Source organism: Triticum urartu, chromosome 2, assembly GCF_003073215.2.
Source record: "Triticum urartu cultivar G1812 chromosome 2, Tu2.1, whole genome shotgun sequence".
NCBI classification, from domain to species: Eukaryota; Viridiplantae; Streptophyta; class Magnoliopsida; order Poales; family Poaceae; genus Triticum; species Triticum urartu.
The window spans coordinates 533,908,143-533,930,495 of NC_053023.1; the positions used below are offsets into that span (position 1 = coordinate 533,908,143).

The window sequence follows — 22,353 nt, forward strand, 5'->3', positions numbered from 1 at the left end:
AGATCAACCCAGCCAATGGCCCCCCTGCTTCCGATGGTGATGACCGAGTTGGTAACATGCTGAAAGTGGCCGCGGCCATGGTCAGGAGGGAGCGGCATCGGGAAGGGTATCTGCGGCGGGTCCACTAGCACCTCCTTGTAGGTCCAATACCAGTCCTCGGACTTGAACAGGTAGAGCACGAAATTGAAATACGAGGCTTGAGACAGCACGGCGATGGTGAAGTGGTCGCCGCGGCGGAGGACGCCAACCTCATCGTCTTCGAACAAGTGAGGGTGAGGATGAGGGAGGAGCGTGAGCGACGGACCTGTGGATCTAGCCGGCTGGTAGATGAAGTAGTCACTCATCTTCTGTGTGATGTATCTGGGTGGGGGGCTGCGGCCGATGGCGATGCGGAGGACAAAGAAGCAGTCCGCCGCGCAAAGGATCTTGGGTTCCTGGAAGAAGTCATGGCCGGGATGCATCTCCTTGCCGTGCACGGTGAGACGGGATGGGATCGGCGGGGAAGCAGGCCACAAGGAAACCACGATCCGATTGCCTGTACTGGTAAACTCTTGGGCCGTGCTGCCGTTGGTGCTGTCGTTGGTGTCGTCGATGTAGGCCGCGGAATCGACGAGGACGCAGGCGGCCGCCATGGAATGGAAACCCTAGAGGCCAAGATTTGGATTTCTTCTTCTTAGGTTGGGGACGGGTAGGTGGGGGGTTGAAGCAACAAGAACAAGGACGGGAGACGGCGCGACAAGCTGGTGGGAGGAAACCCGAGCTCTTTTGGTTTTTTTTTTTTGAGTGTCCGGAAACCCTAGCTAAGCTATCGCGCATACATGTTCAGTACAAAGCTGGCCGAACGGGCCGGCCTGGCCCACCGCAATCGTGCCCGGCCCACAATGGCATGATTAATAGCCGGGCCGTACCGCGCCGGCCCGCGTGCTGCAGGTAGCAGCCCAGGCACGGCACGGATGGGCCGGCACGCGGCACACCCAGGCACGCTGACCCGTCAGGCACGGAATTTCCTATTTTCCGCGAAATACCTCGGAAAACAAGGAGAAAAAGGCCAAAAAATACAGGAAATTGTAAAATTCGGTAGAGTATTACATGGGATAAATCTAGGAGTGTATAATCATCAGCCATCTGTTTTTCTATTTGCTTTAGGATGTTTTTTCTTCCAGTCATGGTTTGACACGTGTCCTGCTGATTACTCAGGCCTGACTCACCCAAAAAAGCATCTGTTTTCAAAATGGTTTCAGGTCAAATGTTGCTTCCTTCCCCCGTGCGCCTATCCTATATCTTCTGGGTTGTGCGCCAGCCTAAACTTAGCGGGCTGACTAGCAAACCCGTTAGCCCCCAAAACACACGACAAACAGAAGTGCAAAAATCCACTGTCCACCCCCCCCCCCCCCCCCCCCCCCCCCCCCCCCCCCCCAAAACCCCCCACAAACAGAAGGGCAAAAATCCCCTGTCCCCCCCCCCCCCCCCGCCCCGCCCGCTTCCCTAGCCTTAAATATTTTCTTCGTTTCAAATTACTCGTCGCAGAAATGGATGTATCTAGAACTAAAATACATCTAGATACATCCATACATGCGACAAGTAATTCGGAATGAAGAAAGTATATGCTATATATCATAATATATATAGAGAGAGAAAGTCTATTAACAACCCAGGATGAAGAATTATTATTCTTCACCCTGGTCAAACGACCGAACCAGAGCTCGGTGCGGCTCAGCGCACAAACCTCACCACGGCTGCTCCATTCAGCCGATGTACTGTATTTTTATTTGTTTTTCTTACGGTGTTACTCGTGACGGTTCTTTTTGTTCTCGTTTTGGCATTTACTCTATCCACTTCCGTCGAAGAAAAAAAAAAGAGCTCTATCCATTGCGCACCTCCTTCGGCTAGGTCGTGGGGCAAGCGGTTTCGGACTTTCGGAGGCGAACGACTGGAGTTTCCGGCGGCAAGCGGGCAGCAGACCAGCAGCCATGGGTTTCGACGGCCTACGATGTGGCCTCGGTGTAGGGAACCACCGTGGGTGGCCTCGGCGGCGTGCGACGCTCCAGGTAGCCTTTGTTTTGTGCTTGGAGCCCCACCACCGCTCAGATCTGTGAGGCAAGCTCAGCCATGGCCCCTTCTTTAGCGGCGACTTGGCTTCCGACGACGGCGACATGGATGCGAACAGAGTCGCTTCCGACTCCTCAGCGTTAGTGCCTCTGGCCTATACTACTACGTGTCTGTATCCGTCCTGCCTGACCACCCGCACGGCGCCGTTGTCCTCAAGGACCACTCGCTGGCGGCCCAACCTCCAACTCCTCCCCGAACAAGGTTAATGCTCTAGTCTTTAGCCTCTTCTCCCGCCTTCATTTTTTTTTCTCCGGATCTGGAGCTGCGAGCGATTAGAAAGGGGTGATTTAGCTATGTGTGAGCGTATCAACTTTTTCAGGGAACATATCTTGACATTAATTTGTGGAACTTGTTAATTCCGTGAGAATTTAGTATGGCTAGCACATGGTTGTATGCTTCCACTAATGTACGCCTATTTGGAAATTAGAACCAGGGCAAAGAATGAGCAAATACTCCACCTGTTTATGTACGTTTGTCTTCTTTCATGTAACAGAGTTCGGAGATTCACAACGTAGGAAAGGAGGGGAGTTCTCAAAGTACTGAACTTTGCACAACATAATTCACCCTTTTACATGCTTAGCCACAACATAATTTTTTCTTAACTAATTTATAATTTCAAATGTTTTTCCAGGCCCAGTTCTCATTGAAAAACACCAAGAACATCATGGGAATACGTGAGGTTTTTGCTCCTAATTTTTTTATTTGACTGCAATGCCGTTACATAGATAGCTCTCACTTTCGGTTTCTCTGTGGATTTAAATTCTGATCCTGTGATGTTTTTCCTGGTGCTCATATTAACTCTGTCATAACTGATGTAAGTCATTTTTTTCCAAATATAACTGATGTAAGTCTTGGTGTTTTAGAATCTCTCTTTATGTATGTTTGACACCAGTCAACTTTTTATTGAGCCATGATGCCTTTTATTTTGCCAAATGTAATTTTAGGTTCCTGTTGTGATGATCAGTTGCACTCAGTTACTCCTTTATCATATTCTAAAGCTAAGAGTTTTGTGTAGTATACATGGCTAAATGACTAACAATTCAATCTCATTGACACTAGAAGGCCTCGTGGCTACATGAACCTTTCCTTCTCGTTTTCTTCTGAAACTTGCTGCTTTGCAATGTCAATCACAACTTCCCAAGGCAGATACATGTTATATTAGAGGATTGCAACATCCCATGGGCATCAGCAACAGAAGCAGCATAGAATAGTGAGACATTGTGGGAGGAGTAGGCGATCGCGTGCGTTGCGGCCACGCGCCTGCCCGTGCACCGTGCACCTTCTGCCACCACGAGTTCCGACACTATTGAGTTGAGCGGAACGATATGGATGACGCAAGGAGAGGAATATAGAGCTGACAGTTGATTTGGGAACAGGTGGTGGCGTCTCTAAAAACCAATCTACATGCTCTTTCGGCAGTAAGGCATTGATTTTATTCATCTTCAACTGATTTTCCTATCTTGCAGTGTTGTCCATTTAAGTATAATTATTTTAGTGCCCGACTTTTTACGACTGCCATAGACATGCATTTACTTGGTTCTGCTTAAAATTGATTCGTCTGCATGATTTTATTCATGCTTGTTCATAAATTGCGTATCCAGTATGCCATTGATCATTTTCATTTTGTCATCTCGACACTAGGCCAGAAGCTACAAGTGACTCAATAGTTCCAAAATAGACAATTATGTGTCTATTTGGGCAGAACATGGCCTGATTCAGTGGGCGGCATGGTCATTCTTTTCTGAATTGAAATTATTATCAAAAGAATTGACTAGATCATTTTGGTTGGAATAAAAAAAGGACGAATATTTCTTCATACTGTGGTTTTTTGTAGTCTTGCCGTTGCGGAAGCTGTAATAATTCTTCCTCTCTCTACGTTACATGGATAACGTGTTCCTAATTTTCTGGTATTGTTTTATGAGATGTGGTGAGTGGGTCTATCCTAACGAATTATTCTGCAGACAATCATCATCAATGACTTGTTGATGTGCAAGTGACAAGGAAACCGAAGAAGTTTCCATGGGCAGATGCAGAACAAAGTGATGCCACATAAGAACTTCTAACTAAAGCTTTGCTTTTCTCCTTATCCATATTTTTGCATATCCTATTTGGATGCTTCTTACAGAATATTGCTACCGTTTCAGATATCAACTATTCACCATTGGGACAAGAAATGCATAACTTCTGAAGTTCTATCTCAAGTAATTAAGCCTAGATTATGGCATTTTGAAAGGAATCAACATGTCTATCACCGAAGCATTGTGCAACTGAAATAGTTCAGTCTGCCTTGTGTAGTTTCTTGCACAGATTGACTCCAGCTTTTTGGCAAATGAGGACACGCTGGTACTACAGATTGACTCCATCTTATGAGAAGTGTGCATGGCAGCATCTATTTTAGATGCCCTCGAGTCCCTAGCTTTGGAATCACCGGGACGTGCCTTTTATGTTAGGATTCCTATTTTATGATGGCGCCTAGAATTCTTCTGTGACATAATGTATTTGGCACCTAGAATTCTTATCTGGCATAATGTATTTCACATTCAGTTCATTTTTTTGAGTTGGATTATTTTACATTCAAATTGTTAGACCGTGTGTTGATATTATTATTGTATACATCAGCATTTTGACTAAACATCATGTTCTAGTTTTGTTCAAGTCAATGGCAAGCAGCAGCACTGAAGTAAGATATTCTTGTTTCACATTGGCATTCCTATTTCATGTCAGAACCAAATTTCTTAATCCAATGGTGGTATACAAAAGGGTGATTAAGTCAAATGTGTTTCTACTTCATCTCGGCTTAAAAATTTCTTTCATCGGTAGCCAGTTTCTGCGTGAGATACAAAAGGGTTAACAAGTCAACTTCCAAATTTCTTAAGCCAGTGGTATACAAAAGGGTTAACAAGTCAAATGTATTAAAACTTTCTTGACTTAAATTTTTCTTTCATCGGTAGCCAGTTTCTGCGTGAGTGACTATTTGGAGCTGAATTAGTGGAATGTAAACTTGATTATCGTAGCTCATTTAGTGGAACATAATCTGTTTACGCTTTTTTAGGGGCAACCTTGTTACGTTTGCATGTACTTTCCTTACACCGGTGGTTCCCAAAAAAGCATCGTGGACGTGGCCTTGGAGACGCAGAGGGCCTGGTAATCTTACGTTGCATGCAAACTTTTTTTACAGGAAAAAACAATCGTCGGCAGTGGGCTGGGACACGCAGAGTGACTGGTAATCTTACGTTGCATGCATACTTTTTTTACAGGCATGCATGGCTTCTTACAACGCTTCTGGCGGAGCGCACAGATGGACTGGGGTGAGGAATAAGAGTATATGTTGGGGAACGTAGCAATAATTCAAAATTTTCCTACGTGTCACCAAGATCAATCTATGAAGTCATCTAGCAACGAGGGAGGAGTGGATCTACATACCCTTGTAGATTGCGCGCGGAAGCGTTCAAGGGAACGGGGTTGATGGAGTCGTACTCGTCGTGATCCAAATCACCGATGATCCTAGCACCGAACAGACGGCACCTCCGCGTTCAACACACGTACGGAGCAGCGACGTCTCCTCCTTCTTGATCCAGCAAGGGGGAAGGAGAGGTTGATGGAGATCCAGCAGCACGACAGCGTGGTGGTGGAAGTAGCGGGATTCCAACAGGGCTTCGCCAAGCGCTGCGGGAGGAGGGAGATGTGTCACGGGAGGGAGAGGGAAGCGCCAGGGCTTAGGTGCGGCTGCCCTCCCTTCCCCCCACTATATATAGGGCCAAGGGAGGGGGGGCGCAGCCTTGGCCCTTCCTCCAAGGAAGGGTGCGGCTAGGGAGGAGTCCCTCCTCCCCAAGGCACCTAGGAGGTGCCTTCCCCCTTTAGGACTCTTCCTTTCCTTATCTCTTGGCGCATGGGCCTCTTGGGGCTGGTGCCCTTGGCCCATATAGGCCAAGGCGCACACCCCTACAGCCCATGTGGCCCCACCCGGGACCCCCGGGACCCTTCGGTGGTCCCGGTACAATACCGGTGACCCCGAAACTTGTCCCGATGGCCGAAATAGCACTTCCTATATATAATTCTTTACCTCCGGACCATTACGGAACTCCTCGTGATGTCCGGGATCTCATCCGGGACTCCAAACAACATTCGGGTTACCGCATACTAATATCTCTATAACCCTAGCGTCACCGAACCTTAAGTGTGTAGACCCTACGGGTTCGGGAACCATGCAGACATGACCGAGACGTTCTCCGGTCAATAACCAACAGCGGGATCTGGATACCCATGTTGGTTCCCACATGTTCCACGATGATCTCATTGGATGAACCACGATGTCGAGGATTCGATCAATCCCGTATACAATTCCCTTTGTCTATCGGTACGATACTTTCCCGAGATTCGATCGTCGGTATCCCGATACCTTGTTCAATCTCGTTACCGGCAAGTCTCTTTACTCGTTCCGTAACACATCATCCCGTGATCAACTCCTTGGTCACATTGTGCACATTATGATGATGTCCTACCGAGTGGGCCCAGAGATACCTCTCTGTTTACACGGAGTGACAAATCCCAGTCTCGATTCGTGCCAACCCAACAGACACTTTCGGAGATACCTGTAGTGTACCTTTATAGCCACCCAGTTACGTTGTGACGTTTGGCACACCCAAAGTATTCCTACGGTATCCGGGAGTTGCACAATCTCATGGTCTAAGGAAATGATACTTGACATTAGAAAAGCTTTAGCATACGAACTACATGATCTTGTGCTAGGCTTAGGATTGGGTCTTGTCCATCACATAATTCTCCTAATGATGTGATCCCATTATCAATGACATCCAATGTCCATGGTCAGGAAACCATAACCATCTATTGATCAACGAGCTAGTCAACTAGAGGCTTACTAGGGACATGGTGTTGTCTATGTATCCACACATGTATCTGAGTTTCCTATCAATACAATTCTAGCATGGATAATAAACGATTATCATGAACAAGGAAATATAATAATAACCAATTTATTATTGCCTCTAGGGCATATTTCCAACAGTCTCCCACTTGCACTAGAGTCAATAATCCAGTTCACATCGATATGTGATTAACACTCAAGGTCACATCCCCATGTGACTAACACCCAAAGAGTTTACTAGAGTCAATAATCTAGTTCACATTACCATGTGATTAACACTCGATGAGTTCTGGGTTTGATCATGTTATGCTTGTGAGAGATGTTATAGTCAACGGGTCTGAATCTTTCAGATCCGTGTGTGCTTTACAAATCTCTATGTCATCTCCTAGATGCAGCTACCACGTTCTATTTGGAGCTATTCCAAATAACTGTTCTACTATACGAATCCAGTTTACTACCCAGAATAATCTGGATTAGTGTCAAAGTTTGCATCGGCGTAACCCTTTACGATGAACTCTTTTGCCACCTCCATAATTGAGAAAATTCCTTAGTCCACTAGTTACTAAGGATAACTTTGACCGCTGTCTTGTGATCCATTCTTGGATCACTCTTGTACCCCTTGACTGACTCATGGCAAGGCACATTTCAGGTGCGGTACACAGCATAGCATACTGTAGGGCCTATGTCTTAAGCATAGGGGACGACCTTCGTCCTTTCTCTCTATTCTGCCGTGGTCGAGCTTTAAGTCTTAACTTCATACCTTACAACTCAGGCAAGAACTCCTTCTTTGACTGATCCATCTTGAACACCTTCAAGATCATGTCAAGGTATGTGCTCATTTGAAAGTACCATTAAGCGTTTTGATCTATCCTTATAGATCTTGATGCTCAATGTTCAAGTAGCTTAATCCAGGCTTTCCATTGAAAAACACTTTCCAAATAACCCTATATGCTTTCCAGAAATTCTACGTCATTTCTGATCAACAATATGTCAACAACATATATTCATCAGAAATTCTATAGTGTTCCCACTCACTTCTTTGGAAATACAAGTTTCTCATAACCTTTGTATAAACCCAAAATCTTTGATCATCATCAAAGCATACATTCCAACTCCGAGATGCTTACTCCAGTCCCTAGAGGGATTTCTAGAGCTTTGCATACTTATTAGCATCTTGCAGGATTGACAAAACCTTCCGGTTGTATCACATACAACCTTTCCTCAAAAAAATCGTCGAGGAAACAATGTTTTGACATCCTATCTGCAAGATTTCATAAATGATGCAGTAATCGCTAATATAATTCCAATAGACTCTTAACATCGCTACGAGTGAGGAAGTCTCATCGTAGTCAACTCCTTGAACTTGTCGGAAAACATCTTAACGACAAATCGAGCTTTCTTAATGGTGATACTTACCATCATTGTTCGTCTTCCTTTTAAAATCCATATGTGCCTAACAGCCTTACGACCATCAAGTAGTACTTCCAAAGTCTACACTTTGTTTTTTAAAAATGGATCCTGTCTCGGATTATATGGCCTCGAGCCATTTTGGAATCCAGGCCCACCACTACTTCTCCATAGCTCGTAGCATTGTTGTCTAGCAACATGACTTCCAAGACAGGATTACGTACCACTTTGAAGTAGTACGCATCCTTGTCGACCTACGAGGTTTGGTAGTGACTTGATCCGAAGTTTCATGATCACTATCATAAGCTTCCACTTCAGTTAGTGTAGGTGCCATAGGAACAACTTCCTGTGCCCTGCTATACACTAGTTGAAGTGACGGTTCAATAACCTTATCAAGTCTCCACCATCCTCCCACTCAATTCTTTCGAGAAAAACTTTTCCTCGAGAAAGGACCCGATTCTAGAAACAATCCCTTATTGCTTTCGAATCTGAGACAGGAGGTATACCCAACTGTTTTGGGTGTCCTATGAAGATGCATTTATCCGCTTTGGGTTCGAGCTTATCAGCCTGAAACTTTTTCACATAAGCGTCGCAGCCCCAAACTTTTAAGAAATGACAGCTTAGGTTTCTCTAAACCAGAGTTATACGGTGTCATCTCATCGGAATTACGTGGTGCCCTATTTAAAGTGAATGTGTTTGTCTCTAATGCCTAACCCATAAACTATCGTGGTAATTCGATAAGAGACATCATGATATGCATCATATCCAATAGGGTGCAGTTATGATGTTCGGACACACCATCACACTATGGTGTTCCAGGCCGTATTAGTTGTGAAACAATTTCCACAATGTCTTAATTCTGTGCCAAACTCGTAATTCAGATATTCATCTCTATGATCATATCATGGATATTTTATCCTCTTGTCACGACGATCTTTCAACTTCACCCTGAAATTACTTGAACCTTTCAATAATTCAGACTCGTGATTCATCAAGTAAATATACTCAACATCTACTCAAATCATCTGTGAAGTAAGAACATAACGATATCCACTATACGCCTCAGCGCTCATTGGACTGCACACATCAAAATGTATTACTTCCAACAAGTTGCTTTCTAGTTCCATTTTACTGAAAACGGGGCTTTTAGTCATCTTGCCCTTGTGGTATGATTTGCATGTCTCAAGTGATTCAAAATCAAGTGAGTCCAAATGGTCCATTTGCATGGAGTTTCTTCATGCATATACACCAATAGACATGGTTCGCATGTCTCAAACTTTTCAAAAACGAGTGAGCCCAAAGATCCATCAACATGGAGCTTCTTCATGCGTTTTATACCGATATGACTTAAGTGGCAGCGCCACAAGTAGGTGGTACTATCATTACTATCTTATATCTTTTGGCATGAACATGTGTATCACTACGATCGAGATTCAATAAACCATTCATTTTAGGTGCAAGACCATTGAAGGTATTATTCAAATAAACAGAGTAACCATTATTCTCCTTAAATGAATAACCGTATTGTGATAGACATAATCCAATCATGTCTATGCTCAACGCAAACACCAGTCTCGATGGTAGAGGGAGCGTGCGATGCTTGATCACATCAAGCTTGGGAAAAACTTCCAACACATATCGCCAGCTCACCTTTAGCTAGTCTCCGTTTACTCCGCAGCCTTTTATTTCGAGTTTACTAACATTTAGCAACCGAACCAGTATCTAATACCATGGTGCTACTAGGAGTACTAGTAAAGTACACATTAACACAATGTATATCCAATATACTTCTATTGACTTGCCAGCCTTCTCATCTACCAAGTATCTAGGGTAATTCTGCTCCAGTGGCTGTTTCTCTTATTACAGAAGCACTTAGTCTCGGATTTGGGTTCAACCTTGGGTTTCTTCACTAGAGCAGCAGCTGATTTGCCGTTTCATGAAGTATCCCTTCTTGCCCTTTCCCTTCTTGAAACTAGTGGTTTTACTAACCATCAACGATTGATGCTCCCTTTTGATTTCTACTTTCGCAGAGTCAAACATCGCGAATATCTCAAGGATCATCATATATGTCCCTGATATATCATAGTTCATCACGAAGCTCTAGCAGCTTGGTGGTAATGACTTCGGAGAAACATCACTATCTCATCTGGAAGATCAACTCCCACTCGATTCAAATGATTGTTGTACTCAGACAATCTGAGCACAAGCTCAACAATTGAGCTTTTCTCCCTTAGTTTGCAGGCTAAGAAAATCGTCGGAGGCCTTATACCTCTTGACGTGGGCACGAGCCTGAAATCCCAATTTCAGCCCTCAAAACTGTTGGGGAACGTTGCAGAAAACAAAAAATTTCCTACGGTTTCACCACGATCCATCTATGAGTTCATCTAGCAACGAGTGATCGGATGCATCTACATACCTTTGTAGATCGTGAGCGGAAGCGTTCAAAGAACGGGGATGAGGTAGTCGTACACGACGTGATCCAAATCACCGGAGATCCTAGCGCCGAACGGACGGCACCTCCGCGTTCAACACACGTACGGTCAGCGTAACGTCTTCTTCTTCTTGATCCAGCAAGGGGGAAGGAGAGGTTGAGGAAGATGGCTCCAGCAGCAGCACGACGGCGTGGTGGTGATGGAGCTGCAGTACTCCGGCAGGGCTTCGCTAAGCTCTATGGAGGAGGAGGAGGAGGTGTTGGAGAGGGAGAGGGAGGCACCAAAGGCGTGGATCAAGAGGCCCTCCTTCCCTCACTATATATAGGGGGCCTAGGGGGGGGCACCGGCCCTAGGAGATCCAATCTCCTAGGGGGGCGGCGGCCAAGGGAGGATTCCCTCCCCCCCAAGGCACCTAGGGGGTGCCTTCCCCTTGTGGGACTCTTCCCCTTTGAAACCCTAGGCGCATGGGCCTCTTGGGACTGGTGCCCTTGGCCCATGTAGGCCAAGGCGCACCCCCTACAGCCCATGTGGCCCCCCGGGGCAGGTGGCCCCACCCGGTGGACCCCCGGGACCCTTCCGGTGGTCCCGGTACAATACCGGTGACCCCGAAACTTGTCCCGATGGCCGAAACAGCACTTCCTATATATAATTCTTTACCTACGGACCATTCCAGAACTCCTCGTGACGTCCGGGATCTCATCTGGGACTCCGAACAACATTCGGGTTACTGCATATACATATCCCTACAACCCTAGCGTTACCGAACCTTAAGTGTGTAGACCCTACGGGTTCGGGAGACATGTAGACATGACCGAGACGACTCTCCGGTCAATAACCAACAGCGGGATCTGGATACCCATTTTGGCTCCCACATACTCCACGATGATCTCATCGGATGAACCACGATGTCGAGCATTCAATCAACCCTGTATACAATTCCCTTTGTCAATCGGTATGTTACTTGCCCGAGATTCGATCGTCGGTATCCCAATACCTCGTTCAATCTCGTTACTGGCAAGTCACTTTACTCGTACCGTAATGCATGATCCCGTGACCAGACACTTGGTCACTTTGAGCTCATTATGATGATGCATTACCGAGTGGGCCCAGTGATACCTCTCCGCCATACGGAGTGACAAATCCCAGTCCTGATCCGTGTCAACCCAACAGACACTTTCGGAGATACCCGTAGTATACCTTTATAGTCACCCAGTTACGTTGTGACGTTTGGTATACCCAAAGCACTCCTATGGTATCCGGGAGTTACACGATCTCATGGTCTAAGGAAAAGACACTTGACATTGGAAAAACTCTAGCAAACGAACTATACGATCTTTATGCTATGTTTAGGATTGGGTCTTGTCCATCACATCATTCTCCTAATGATGTGATCTCGTTATCAATGACATCCAATGTCCATAGTCAGGAAACCATGACTATCTGTTGATCAACGAGCTAGTCAACTAGAGGCTTACTAGGGACATGTTGGTGTCTGTTATTCACACATGTATTACGATTTCCGGATAACACAATTATAGCATGAATAAAGACAATTATCATGAACAAGGAAATATAATAATAATGCTTTTATTATTGCCTCTAGGGCATATTTCCAACAGTCTCCCACTTGCACTAGAGTCAATAATCTAGTTACATTGTGATGAATCAAACATCCATGGAATTCTGGTGTTGATCATGTTTTTCTCTAGGGAGAGGTTTAGTCAACGGATCTGCTACATTCAGGTCCGTATGTACTTTACAAATATCTATGTCTCCATCTTGAACATTTTCACGAATGGAGTTGAAGCGACGATTGATGTGCCTTGTCTTCTTGTGAAACCTGGGCTCCTTGGCAAGTGCAATAGCTCCAGTGTTGTCACAGAAGAGTTTGATTGGCCCCGACGCATTGGGTATGACTCCTAGGTCGGTGATGAACTCCTTCACCCATATTGCTTCATGTGCTGCTTCCGAGGCTGCCATTTCTCCGCTTCAAATGTAGATCCCGCCACGACGCTCTGCTTGCAACTGCACCAGCTTACTGCCCCACCATTCAAAATATACACGTATCCGGTCTGTGACTTTGAGTCATCCAGATCTGTGTCAAAGCTAGCGTCGACGTAACCCTTTACGACGAGCTCTTCGTCACCTCCATAAACGAGAAACATTTCCTTAGTCCTTTTCAGGTACTTCAGGATATTCTTGACCGCTGTCCAGTGTTCCTTGCCGGGATTACTTTGGTACCTTCCTACCAAACTTACGGCAAGGTTTACATCAGGTCTGGTACACAACATGGCATACATAATAGAACCTATGGCTGAGGCATAGGGGATGACACTCATCTCTTCTATCTCTTCTGCCGTGGTCGGACATTGAGCTGAGCTCAATTTCATACCTTGTAACACAGGTAAGAACCCCTTCTTAGCCTGATCCATATTGAACTTCTTCAATATCTTCTCAAGGTATGTGCTTTGTGAAAGACCTATGAGGCGTCTTGATCTATCTCTATGGATGTTGATGCCTAATATATAAGCAGCTTCTCCAAGGTCCTTCATTGAAAAACTCTTATTCAAGTAGGCCTTAATGCTGTCCAAGAGTTCTATATCATTTCCCATCAAAAGTATGTCATCTACATATAATATGAGAAATGCTACAGAGCTCCCACTCACTTTCTTGTAAACGCAGGCTTCTCCATAAGTCTGCGTAAACCCAAACGCTTTGATCATCTCATCAAAGCGAATGTTCCAACTCCGAGATGCTTGCACCAGCCCATAAATTGAGCGTTGGAGCTTGCACACCTTGTCAGCATTCTTAGGATCGGCAAAACCTTCCGGCTGCATCATATACAATTCTTCCTTAAGGAAACCATTAAGGAATGCCGTTTTGACGTCCATTTGCCATATCTCATAATCGTAGAATGCGGCAATTGCTAACATGATTCGGACGGACTTTAGCTTCGCTACCGGTGAGAAAGTCTCATTGTAGTCAACCCCTTGAACTTGTCGATAACCCTTAGCTACAAGCCGAGCTTTATAGATGGTCACATTACCATCCGCGTCTATCTTCTTCTTAAAGATCCATTTATTTTCTATGGCTCGCCGCTCAACGGGCAAGTCAGTCAAAGTCCGTACTTCGTTTTCATACATGGATCCTATCTCGGATTTCATGGCTTCTAGCCATTTGTCAGAATCCGGGCCCACCATCATTTCTTCATAGTTCGAAGGTTCACCGTTGTCCAACAACATGATTTCCAAGACAGGGTTGTCGTACCACTCTGGTGCGGAACGTGTCCTTGTGGACCTTTGAATTTTAGTAGGAGCTTGATCAGAAGTATCTTGATCATCATCAACAACTTCCTCTCTAGTCGGTGTAGGCACCTCAGGAACATTTTCTTGAGTTGCGCCCTTTTCCGGTTCAAGAGGTAATACTTCATCAAGTTCTACTTTCCTCCCACTCACTTCTTTCGAGAGAAACTCCTTCTCTAGAAAGGATCCATTCTTGGCAACAAAGATCTTGCCTTCGGATCTAAGGTAGAAGGTATACCCAATAGTTTCTTTAGGGTATCCTATGAAGACACATTTTTCCGACTTGGGTTCGAGCTTTTCAGGTTGAAGTTTCTTGACATAAGCATCGCATCCCCAAACTTTTAGAAACGACAGCTTAGGTTTCTTCCCAAACCATAATTCAAACGGTGTCGTCTCAACGGATTTCGACGGAGCCCTATTTAAAGTGAATGCGGCAGTCTCTAAAGCATAGCCCCAAAATGATAGCGGTAAATCGGTAAGAGACATCATAGATCGCACCATATCTAATAGAGTGCGATTACGACATTCGGACACACCATTACGCTGAGGTGTTCCAGGCGGCGTGAGTTGTGAAACTATTCCACATTTTCTTAAGTGTGTGCCAAATTCGTGACTCAAGTATTCTCCTCCACGATCTGATCGTAGAAACTTGATTTTCCTGTCACGTTGATTCTCAACCTCACTCTGAAATTCCTTGAACTTTTCAAAGGTTTCAGACTTGTGTTTCATCAAATAGATATACCCATATCTACTCAAGTCATCAGTGAGGGTGAGAACATAACGATAGCCACCGCGAGCCTCAACACTCATTGGACCGCACACATCAGTATGTATGATTTCCAATAAGTTGGTTGCTCGCTCCATTGTTCCTGAGAACGGAGTCTTTGTCATTTTAACCATGAGGCATGGTTCACACGTGTCAAATGATTCATAATCAAGAGACTCTAAAAGTCCATCTGCATGGAGCTTCTTCATGCGTTTGACACCTATGTGACCAAGGCTGCAGTGCCACAAGTATGTGGGACTATCATTATCAACCTTACATCTTTTGGTACTCACACTATGAATATGTGTAGCATTACGCTCGAGATTCATTAAGAATAAACCATTCACCATCGGAGCATGACCATAAAACATATCTCTCATATAAATAGAACAACCATTATTCTCGGATTTAAATGAGTAGCCATCTCGAATTAAACGAGATCCCGATACAATGTTCATGCTCAAACTTGGCACTAAATAACAATTATTGAGGTTCAAAACTAATCCCGTAGGTAAATGTAGAGGCAGCGTGCCGACGGCGATCACATCGACCTTGGAACCATTCCCGACGCGCATCGTCACCTCGTCCTTCACCGGTCTCCGTTTATTCCGAAGCTCCTGCTTTGAGTTACAAATGTGAGCAACTGCACCGGTATCAAATACCCAGGAGCTACTACGAGTACTGGTAAGGTACACATCAATTACATGTATATCACATATACCTTTCGTTTTGCCGGCCTTCTTGTCCGCTAAGTATTTGGGGCAGTTCCGCTTCCAGTGACCACTTTCCTTGCAATAAAAGCACTCAGTCTCGGGCTTGGGTCCATTCTTTGGCTTCTTCCCGGCAGCTTGCTTGCCGGGCGCAGCAACTCCCTTGCCATCCTTCTTGAAGTTCTTTTTACCCTTGCCCTTCTTGAACTTAGTGGTTTTATTGACCATCAACACTTGATGTTCCTTCTTGACTTCTACCTCTGCTGATTTCAGCATAGCAAATACTTCAGGAATGGTCTTTTCCATCCCCTGCATATTGAAGTTCATCACAAAGCTCTTGTAGCTTGGTGGAAGCGACTGAAGGATTCTGTCAATGACCGCGTCATCCGGGAGATTAACTCCCAGCTGAGTCAAGCGGTTATGTAACCCAGACATAGTGAGTATGTGCTCACTGACAGAACTATTTTCCTCCATCTTACAGCTGAAGAATTTGTCGGAGACTTCATACCTCTCGACCCGGGCATGAGCTTGAAAAACCATTTTCAGCTCTTCGAACATCTCATATGCTCCATGTCTCTCAAAACGCTTTTGGAGCCCCGGCTCTAAGCTGTAAAGCATGCCGCACTGAACGAGGGAGTAGTCATCAGTACGTGCCTGCCAAGCGTTCATAACGTCTTGTTCTGCAGGGAGAATAGGTGCGTCACCCAGCGGTGCTTGTAGGACATAATTTTTCTTGGCAGCTATGAGGATGATCCTCAGGTTTCGGACCCAGTCCGTATAGTTGCTGCCATCGTCTTTCAGCTTGGTTTTCTCTAGGAACGCGTTGAAGTTGAGGACTACGTTGGCCATTTGATCTACAAGACATATTGTAAATATTTTAGACTAAGTTCATGATAATTAAGTTCATCTAATCTAATTATTCAATGAACTCCCACTTAGATAGACATCCCTCTTCTAGTCATCTAAGTATAACATGATCCGAGTTAACTAGGCCGTGTCCGATCATCACGTGAGATGGACTAGTCAACGTCGGTGAACATCTTCATGTTGATCGTATCTTCTATACGACTCATGCTCGACCTTTCGGTCTTCTGTGTTCCGAGGCCATGTCTATACACATGTTAGGCTCGTCAAGTCAACCTAAGTGTTTGCATGTGTAAATCTGTCTTACACCCGTTGTATGTGAATGTTAGAATCTATCACACCCGATCATCACGTGGTGCTTCGAAACAACGAACTGTCGCAACGGTGCATAGTTAGGGGGAACACTTTCTTGAAATTATTATGAGGGATCATCTTATTTACTACCGTCGTTCTAAGTAAACAAGATGCAAAAACATGATAAACATCACATGCAATCAAATAATAATAGTGACATGATATGACCAATATCACATAGCTCCTTTGATCTCTATCTTGGGGCTCCATGATCATCTTGTCACCGGCTTGACACCATGATCTCCATCATCGTGTCTCCATGAAGTTGCTCGCCAACTATTACTTCTACTACTATGGCTAACGCGTTTAGCAATAAAGTAAAGTAATTTACATGGTGTTTCTCAATGACATGCAGGTCATACAAAAAATAAAGACAACTCCTATGGCTCCTGCCGGTTGTCATACTCATCGACATGCAAGTCGTGATTCCTATTACAATAGCATGAACATCTCATACATCACATATATATCATTCATCATTCATCACAACTTTGGCCATATCATATCACAAAGCACTTGCTGCAAAAACAAGTTAGACATCCTCTGATAGTTGTTGCAAGTTTTACGTGGCTGAATTAGCGTTCTAGCAAGAACGTTTTCTTACCTACGTGAAAGCCACAACGTGATTTGTCAACTTCTATTTACCCTTCATAAGGACCCTTTTCATCGAATCCGCTCCAACTAAAGTGGGAGAGACAGACACCCGCCAGCCACCTTATGCAACTAGTGCATGTTAGTCGGTGGAACCGGTCTCACGTAAGCGTACGTGTAAGGTTGGTCCGGGCCGCTTCATCCCACAATACCGCTGAAGCAAGATAAGACTAGTAGCGGCAAGAAAGTTGACAACATCTACGCCCACAACCAATTGTGTTCTACTCGCGCAAGAAGAACTACGCATAGACCTAGCTCATGATGCCACTGTTGCGGAACGTTGCAGAAAACAAAAATTTTCCTACGGTTTCACCAAGATCCATCTATGAGTTCATCTAGCAACGAGTGATCGGATGCATCTACATACCTTTGTAGATCGCGAGCGGAAGCGTTCAAAGAACGGGGATGAGGTAGTCGTACACGACGTGATCCAAATCACCGGAGATCCTAGCGCCGAACGGACGGCACCTCCGTGTTCAACACACGTACGGTCAGCGTAACGTCTCCTTCTTCTTGATCCAGCAAGGGGGAAGGAGAGGTTGAGGAAGATGGCTCCAGCAGCAGCACGACGGCGTGGTGGTGATGGAGCTGCAGTACTCCGGCAGGGCTTCGCTAAGCTCTATGGAGGAGGAGGAGGTGTTGGAGAGGGAGAGGGAGGCACCAAAGGCGTGGATCAAGAGGCCCTCCTTCCCTCACTATATATAGGGGGCCTAGGGGGGTGCCGGCCCTAGGAGATCCAATCTCCTAGGGGGGCGGCGGCCAAGGGAGGATTCCCTCCCCCCCAAGGCACCTAGGGGGTGCCTTCCCCTTGTGGGACTCTTCCCCTTTGAAACCCTAGGCGCATGGGCCTCTTGGGGCTGGTGCCCTTGGCCCATGTAGGCCAAGGCGCACCCCCTACAGCCCATGTGGCCCCCCGGGGCAGGTGGCCCCACCCGGTGGACCCCCGGGACCCTTCCGGTGGTCCCGGTACAATACCGGTGACCCCGAAACTTGTCCCGATGGCCGAAACAACACTTCCTATATATAATTCTTTACCTCCAGACCATTCCGGAACTCCTCGTGACGTCCGAGATCTCATCCGGGACTCCGAACAACATTCGGGTTACTGCATATACATATCCCTTACAACCCTAGCGTCACCGAACCTTAAGTGTGTAGACCCTACGGGTTCGGGAGACATGTAGACATGACCGAGACGACTCTCCGGTCAATAACCAACAGCGGGATCTGGATACCCATGTTGGCTCCCACATGCTCCTCGATGATCTCATCGGATGAACCACGATGTCGAGGATTCAAGCAACCCCGTATACAATTCCCTTTGTCAATCGGTATGTTACTTGCCCGAGATTCGATCGTCGGTATCCCAATACCTCGTTCAATCTCGTTACCGGCAAGTCACTTTACTCGTACCGTAATGCATGATCCCGTGACCAGACACTTGGTCACTTTGAGCTCATTATGATGATGCATTACCGAGTGGGCCCAGTGATACCTCTCCGTCATACGGAGTGACAAATCCAGTCTTGATCCGTGTCAACCCAACAGACACTTTCGGAGATACCCGTAGTATACCTTTATAGTCACCCAGTTACGTTGTGACGTTTGGTACACCCAAAGCACTCCTACGGTATCCGGGAGTTACACGATCTCATGGTCTAAGGAAAGATACTTGACATTGGAAAAACTCTAGCAAACGAACTATACGATCTTTATGCTATGTTTAGGATTGGGTCTTGTCCATCACATCATTCTCCTAATGATGTGATCTCGTTATCAATGACATCCAATGTCCATAGTCAGGAAACCATGACTATCTGTTGATCAACGAGCTAGTCAACTAGAGGCTTACTAGGGACATGTTGGTGTCTGTTATTCACACATGTATTACGTTTCCGGATAACACAATTATAGCATGAATAAAGACAATTATCATGAACAAGGAAATATAATAATAAGCTTTTATTATTGCCTCTAGGGCATATTTCCAACAAAAACATCTCATATGTTGCACGTTTAAAACGTTTGTGCCTCAACTCTAAACCGTTTAACTGAACTATCACGTAGTTATCAAAACGTGTATGTCAGATGTTCGCAACATCCACAGACAACGTTCGAGGTTCAGCACACTGAGCGGTGCATTAAGGACATAAGCCTTCTATGAAGCAATGAGGACAATCCTCAGTTTACGGACCTAGTCCGCATAATTGCTACTATCAACTTTCAACTAAATTTTCTCTAGGAACATATCTAAACAGTAGAACTGAAGCGCGAGCTACGACATAATTTGCGAAGACCTTTTGACTATGTTCAGGATAATTAAGTTCATCTTATGAACTCCCACTCAGATAGACATCCCTCTAGTCATCTAAGTGATTACATGATCCGAGTCAACTAGGCCGTGTCCGATCATCACGTGAGACGGACTAGTCAACATCGGTGAACATCTTCATGTTGATCGTATCTTCTATACGACTCATGCTTCGACCTTTCGGTCTCTTGTGTTCCGAGGCCATGTCTGTACATGCTAGGCTCGTCAAGTCAACTAAGTGTTTGCATGTGTTCCGAGGCCATGTTGTACATGCTAGGCTCGTCAACAACCCTGTTGTATTCGAACGTAAGAATCTATCACACCCGATCATCACGTGGTGGCTTCGAAACGACCGAAACTTTCGCAACGGTGCACAGTTAGGGGAACACTTCTTGAAATTTTTAATGAGGGATCATCTTATTTACTACCGTCGTTCTAAGCAAATAAGATGTATAAACATGATAAACATCACATGCAATCAAATAGTGACATGATATGGCCAATATCATATTGCTCCTTTTGATCTCCATCTTCGGGGCTCCATGATCATCATCGTCACCGGCATGACACCATGATCTCCATCATCATGATCTCCATCATCGTGTCTTCATGAAGTTGTCTCGCCAACTATTACTTCTACTACTACAGCTAACGGTTAGCAATAAAGTAAAGTAATTACATGGCGTGTTTATGACACGCAGGTCATATAATATAAAGACAACTCCTATGGCTCCTGCCGGTTGTCATACTCATCGACATGCAAGTCGTGATTCCTATTACAAGAACATGATCAATCTCATACATCACATATATCATTCATCACATCTTTTGGCCATATCACATCACATAGCATACCCTGCAAAAACAAGTTAGACGTCCTCTAATTGTTGTTTGCATGTTTTACGTGGCTGCTATGGGTTTCTAGCAAGAACGTTTCTTACCTACGCAAAACCACAACGTGATATGCCAATTGCTATTTACCCTTCATAAGGACCCTTTTCATCGAATCCGATCCGACTAAAGTGGGAGAGACAGACACCCGGCCAGCCACCTTATGCAACTAGTGCATGTCAGTCGGTGGAACCAGTCTCACGTAAGAGTACGTGTAAGGTCGGTCCGGGCCGCTTCATCCCACAATGCCCGAATCAAGATTGGACTAGTAACGGTAAGCATATTGAACAAAATCAACGCCCACAACTACTTTGTGTTCTACTCGTGCATAGAAACTACGCATAGACCTAGCTCATGATGCCACTGTTGGGGAACGTAGCAATAATTCAAATTTTCCTACGTGTCACCAAGATCAATCTATGGAGTCATCTAGCAACGAGGGAGGAGTGGATCTACATACCCTTGTAGATCGCGCGCGGAAGCGTTCAAGAGAACGGGGTTGATGGAGTCGTACTCGTCGTGATCCAAATCACCGATGATCCTAGCGCCGAACGGACGGCACCTCCGCGTTCAACACACGTACGGAGCAGCGACGTCTCCTCCTTCTTGATCCAGCAAGGGGGAAGGAGAGGTTGATGGAGATCCAGCAGCACGACGGCGTGGTGGTGGAAGTAGCGGGATTCCAACAGGGCTTCGCCAAGCGCTGCGGGAGGAGGGAGATGTGTCATGGGAGGGAGAGGGAGGCGCCAGGGCTTAGTGGGGCTGCCCTCCCTTCCCCCCACTATATATAGGGCCAAGGGAGAGGGGGGCGCAGCCTTGGCCCTTCCTCCAAGGAAGGGTGCGGCTAGGGAGGAGTCCCTCCTCCCCAAGGCACCTAGGAGGTGCCTTCCCCCTTTAGGACTCTTCCTTTCCTTATCTCTTGGCGCATGGGCCTCTTGGGGCTGGTGCCCTTGGCCCATATAGGCCAAGGCGCACCCCCTACAGCCCATGTGCCCCCCGGGGCAGGTGGCCCCACCCGGTGGACCCCCGGGACCCTTCGGTGGTCCCGGTACAATACCGGTGACCCCGAAACTTGTCCCGATGGCCGAAATAGCACTTCCTATATATAATTCTTTACCTCTGGACCATTTCGGAACTCCTCGTGATCGTCCGGGATCTCATCCGGGACTCCAAACAACATTCGGGTTACCACATACTAATATCTCTTATAACCCTAGCGTCACCGAACCTTAAGTGTGTAGACCCTACGGGTTCGGGAACCATGCAGACATGACCGAGACGTTCTCCGGTCAATAACCAACAGCGGGATCTGGATACCCATGTTGGTTCCCACATGTTCCACGATGATCTCATCGGATGAACCACGATGTCGAGGATTCGATCAATCCCGTATACAATTCCCTTTGTCTATCGGTACGACTTGCCCGAGATTCGATCGTCGGTATCCCGATACCTTGTTCAATCTCGTTACCGGCAAGTCTCTTTACTCGTTCCGTAACACATCATCCCGTGATCAACTCCTTGGTCACATTGTGCACATTATGATGATGTCCTACCGAGTGGGCCCAGAGATACCTCTCTGTTTACACGGAGTGACAAATCCCAGTCTCGATTCGTGCCAACCCAACAGACACTTTCGGAGATACCTGTAGTGTACCTTTATAGCCACCC

General features: G+C 45.9%; 1 long non-coding RNA gene across 2 annotated transcripts; it reads left to right on the forward strand.

Annotated features, from left to right (window-relative positions):
* Positions 1 to 1,803: 1,803 nt before the first annotated feature.
* On the forward strand, positions 1,804 to 4,657 carry LOC125538549. 2 transcript variants are annotated; one of them, XR_007296403.1, is made up of 3 exons: positions 1,812 to 2,310; positions 2,603 to 2,645; positions 2,741 to 4,657. It is a non-coding gene; the product is annotated as an uncharacterized LOC125538549 (long non-coding RNA). The 2 variants fall into 2 exon arrangements; XR_007296402.1 differs by having other exon boundaries at positions 1,804 to 2,645.
* Positions 4,658 to 22,353: the final 17,696 nt, after the last annotated feature.